Genomic DNA, 5,517 nt, shown 5'->3' with positions numbered 1-5,517 from the left:
ATAAAACCAGTAGAATTATAAAAATTCATGTTTTTAATAATATGTTTCATATTTAATAATGTTTTAACTCCCTCATTATAAGAATATAAAATATCTTTAAAATACTGACCAAGGACAGACTTAGGGACATATTTTGATATCATATGGAAGTGTTAAAATTTGTTTTCTGTACACATTCAATAAAAATAGATTAAAAATTTGAACTTCCATAGGTTCTTATACTGAATTGAAATAGGAATCTGACATCCTCCCAGATCTTTTTGTGGTCAGTGGAGTCTCCCTTGCTAATATATCTAGATATTGGCTGATATCTGCCAAGAGAGTAGTTAAACTCTTAGCACAGCTTCTCAGTGGAGCTATGATTTTAAAGTTACTGTGTAATGGAGTGTATTACCATTTACCATATGATGAGATAGCCTGTCTGTCAGGCAGGAAGCTGTTTAAAGTTATATATAGGTCAAATGAGCCAAAAAGAGCAAAGGAAGATCAAGAATATTGAGTATCTCAAAAATGAAATCATCAAAATATTTTAGGCACCAGGTGATGTCTTCCTATGTTTGTCTTAAGTTCATTGATGAAATTGATCATGAATTACTGCATGAATTCAGAGAAATGCATATGAAGGGCATGCATTTTCTTACATGAATCAACCCTACGGTATGAAGATCCTATTTCTACCAATGGCTTTATGTATTACTATCTCTACTTATTAATGTAAGATGTCTTAACATATCCAGTTTCCACTTCTGACATCAGATTACGTTTTTTATCTCATTAGGAATCACTTTTTCCTGTGTTTTTTCCCTTAGCTAAAATTAGCGGTTGTTTACCATTCAATGTTCAAAAATGCTAAATACATGATGTTAAATGATGTAAAGGAAAATATTTTATCTATCTTTATAAAGGCATCTTCACTATTAATAGCTCTGTACTACTTGCCAAATGACGATGTTTAATATATAGGTAACAGAAAGAATAACAATAGTAAATACGCCATTTTTTTTTTCCTTTTTTGAGACAGAGCCTCAAACTGTCACTGAGGGTAGAATGCTGTAGCATCACAACTCACAGCAACTTCCAACTCCTGGGCTTAACGATTCTCCTGCCTCAGCCTCCCAAGTAGCTGGGACTACAGGTGCACGCCATAACACCCAGCTATTTTTTGGTTGTAGTTGTCATTGCTGTTTGGCAAGGCTGGGCCAAATTCGAACCCGCCAGCTCTGGTGCATGTGGCTGGCACCTTAGCCACTTGAGCCATAGGCACTGATCCATGCCATTTTCATATGATATGAGAAAGTATTATTTTTAAGTGTTATGAGTACAAAATAGTTGGATATATTTATACCGTACATGTGGTATTTATATAGCATAAAATATTTATTAATTTATGAAAATAATGTTAATCAATACAGGTTTCATATATTGCTATATATCTTCTTTTGTTCCTAATCATTCTATTAAAATTGTTTCTAACAGTGAGCAACTAGTAAATACTAAAAAGAAGGAAATATTAAGAAGTATCTTAGACAGCAACTAGTAAATACTAAAAAGAAGGAAATATTAAGAAGTATCCACGTAAGAAATAATATATTTAGCAAACGTCAGGCCATATCTATTACCACAGGGATAAGAACATTTTCTGGTAAAATATAACACATGTTGTACTAACTTTATTTTTTATTTTTATTTATTTATTTTTCTTGTTGTTGTTGTTGTTTTGGCCAGGGCTGGGTTTGAACCCACCACCTCCAGTATATGGGGCCAGCTCCCTATTCCTTTGAGGCAGAGGCACCACCTCCTTTTCTTTTTTCTTTTTCTTTTTTTTTTTTGAGACAGAGCCTTCCTGGATAGAGTGCCATGGCATCAAAGCTCACAGCAACCTCCAACTCCTGGGCTCAAGTGATTCTCCTGCCTCCGCCTCCCAAGTAGCTGGGATTAGATGTGCCCGTCACAACACCCAGCTATTTTTTTGGTTGCAGCCATCATTGTTTGGCGGGTGTGGGCTGGATTCGAACCGGCCAGTTCAGGTGTATTTGGCTGGTGCCTTAGCCACTTGAACCACGGCACCAAGCCTGTTATACTAACTATAATAAAAACCACTCTAACCGAAGTAAGGTGATATCTCATTGTAAGTTTAGTTTGCATTTTTCTGATGATTAGTGACATTGAGCATTTTTTATATGTTCATTTTCCATTTGTTTTCTTATTTTGAAAAACTTCTGTTCATGTCTTTTGCTGAGTTTTTAATGCAGTTTCCTGTTTTTTCTGTACTGATTTTCTTGACTTCTTTGTAAATTCTGTATATTAGATATATAGTTTGTGAATATTTTCTCCCACTCTGTAGCTTGTCTATTTGCTCTATACATTGTTTCCTCAGTTGTGCAGATGCACTTTTGCTTAGTCAAATTCCATTCCTTAATTTTGATTGCTTTATTAACTGACATTGAGGTGTTAGTCACAAATTCTTTGCCTTGATCAATATCTAGAAGAGTTTTTCCCAATATTTTTCTCTAGAATTCTTACAGTTTCATGCCTTAGATTTAAGTCTTTTATCTAATGTAAATAAATTTTTGTGAGTGGTGTAAGGTGGCATCCTGTTTCATTCTTCTACTTGTAGCTATTTAATTTTTCCAGCACTAGAATAGAACTTCTTTTCCCTAGTGTTCATTGTTGTCTGCCTTGCCAAAGATAGATTGGTTGTAGGTAAGTGATATTATATCTGGGTTATCTATTCTGTTTCATTGGTCTATATCTCTGTTTTGGTGGCAATGCCATACTGGTTTGGTTACTATCACCTCAGAGTATAGTTTGAAGTCTGGTAATGTGATGACTCCAGATTTGTTCTTTTTGCTTTAGATCACTTTGGCTATTTGGACTTTTTCCTGGGATTGTGCTCAACTTGTAATTCACTTTGGGTGGTATGGGCATTTGAAGAATGTTGACTCCACCTATCTGTTGGGTTGGGTACAGAGAGAAAGGAATGCTAAGACCTAGTTGGTGGGACTGCAAATTATTACAACTCCACAGAAAAAAAGCTTGGAGATTCCTAGGTAAAAGTAGACCTATAATTCAATCCAACAATCTCACTATTGAGTATCTGTCCAAAAGAAAAGAAAACTTTTCATCAAAAAGACACCTGCACTTGAATGTTTTTGAAGCACAGTTCACAATTGCAAAGACGTGAAATCACCACAAGTGCCCATGAATTCATGAGCTTATTAACAAAACGTGTTATACGTATTTATACCATAGAGTTAACACTTAGCCATAAAAAATATGAATTAATGCCTTTTACAATAAGCTAGATGGAACTAGAGGTCACTCTCTAAGTGACATATCTCAAGAATAGGAAAGTAAACACTACATACACTCATAATTAAATTGCAACCAACTGATGAGCACACATGGGCACAGAGGAAAGTAAAACTCATACGAATCACAGGGGGGAGATACAAGATGAGGAGAGGTAAATAACTACTTGAAGGGTACAATGAACACTATTTAGGTATGGACACATCTGTAGTCAGGATGCAGGCATTATAAAAGTGATCCATGTAACCTAAAACAAGTGTACCCCCTTAAAATTTTAATATTTTAAAACTCAAATACTATATTAAGGTAATGATAATCTTTGATCCAGAATTCTCAATAACTTTCAACCAACTGTTCATACTTTTTTAGCTTTAATATTTTGCTACTCTCATTTGTGACAAAAATAGTCTCAAATTAGTAATTCATAAATAATACATGGTACAACTACAGAAATTGCTTTTTATTTCTGTGCAACTCAAGTTCTTATCATATCTGGAAAGTCAACATTGCTACCAATTCCAAATTCTTTGTTATGTGTTGGGGATAATCATGTTATTTGTAAACATTAGTCACTAAGAGGGGTCTATTTTCAACTCATAGCTTAGCTCAATGAGAATCTCTCTCTCTAGCATTAATGGCTGAATAATATTTAAAAAGTAAACAGTATTTTGCAGTTTTAATTTATTTCTCCATCACAGTAATGGAACATGACTATTCCTAATGCTCTCTATACACGGCTTCTGGAAATGTAAACTAATACAGCCAAATTTAGAAGACAGGGCCATACGATAATCTCTTTCTATGTTCTAAGATGCACACATATGTGCACCCTTATATGCACACAATGAAACCTATAAAAACAGGCTTGGTTTAATATTTAATTTCTATTTTTCATTTTGGGAGATACATGATTTACTTATTTATAGAGTTCATGTGATATTAAGATACAAGTGTATAATGTGCAATGATCAAATCTGGGTAATTGGAAGATCCATAATCTTAAGTTTTGATCATTTCTTTGCTCTAGGAACATTTGAGATACACTCTTCTAGTTATTTTGAAATACACAATTAGTGCTTGCTTCAGCAGCACATATACTAAAATTAGAATGATACAGAGAAGATTAGTATGGCCCTTGCGCAAGGATGGGATTATCGTTAACTATAGTTGCCTGTGTTACCAGAAATTAGATTTTATTCCTTCTATCTAACTGTGTTTTGGTACCCATTAATTGACCCTCTTAACGCCCCCTCCTCCACTTCCTTTCTTAGTCTCTGGGAACTACTCTTCTATTCACTAATCTGGTGAGATCAATTCTTTTAGTTCTCACATATGGGGGGGAGTACGAAACATTTGGGAACAGTTGATATACTGATTTGTTGGTAAAGTATATAAACTAACTATAATAAATTTATAAAACTGAATACAATGCTTTTGAATAGAGAATGTCTGATGTGTGCAGATGAGAAAGCTCACAACTGTAAAGCCATATAGTACTCCGTAAGACACTATAGTGAGAAAGAAAAATGAAATTGGGTTTAAGAATATAGGACCTCATGCCAGACTGAATTCAAGCTCTGCCCTAATTTAGTTTGTCATAAAAGAAGTTACTTAATTTCTTTTTTAGTTTCATCATCTGAAAATTAGGGTTAATGGGAGGTCTAGCTTGAGTGCTTTGAGGTTTCTCCATACTTCCTTCCAGAAAGGTTGTACTAGTTTGCAGTCCCACCAGCGGTGTAAAAGTGTTCCCTTCTCTCCACATCCACACCAGCATCTGCAGTTTTGAGATTTTGTGATGTGGGCCATTCTCACTGGGGTTAGATGATATCTCAGGGTTGTTTTGATTTGCATTTCTCTTATATATAGAGATGATGAACATTTTTTCATGTGTTTGTTAGCCGTTCGTCTGTCATCTTTAGAGAAAGTTCTATTCATGTCTCTTGCCCATTGATATATGGGATTGTTGGCTTTTTTCATGTGGATTAATTTGAGTTCTCTATAGATCCTAGTTATCAAGCTTTTGTCTGATTGAAAATATGCAAATATCCTTTCCCATTGTGTAGGTTGTCTCTTTGCTTTGGTTATTGTCTCCTTAGCTGTACAGAAGCTTTTCAGTTTAATGAAGTCCCATTTGCTTATTTTTGTTGTTGTTGCAATTGCCATGGTAGTCTTCTTCATGAAGTCTTTCCCCAGGCCAATATCTTC

General features: G+C 34.7%; 1 non-coding gene across 1 annotated transcript; it reads left to right on the top strand.

The window, feature by feature from the left end:
* Positions 1–4,385: 4,385 nt before the first annotated feature.
* LOC128595093 (U6 spliceosomal RNA) lies at positions 4,386–4,492 on the top strand. The gene has a single exon (XR_008382779.1). It is a non-coding gene; the product is annotated as a U6 spliceosomal RNA (small nuclear RNA).
* The last annotated feature ends 1,025 nt before the right edge of the window (positions 4,493–5,517 follow it).

Source organism: Nycticebus coucang, chromosome 9 (assembly GCF_027406575.1).
Source record: "Nycticebus coucang isolate mNycCou1 chromosome 9, mNycCou1.pri, whole genome shotgun sequence".
Taxonomy (NCBI): domain Eukaryota; kingdom Metazoa; phylum Chordata; class Mammalia; order Primates; family Lorisidae; genus Nycticebus; species Nycticebus coucang.
Note: the sequence above shows the minus strand (reverse complement) of the source record. Positions and strands in the feature narration are given on the sequence as shown.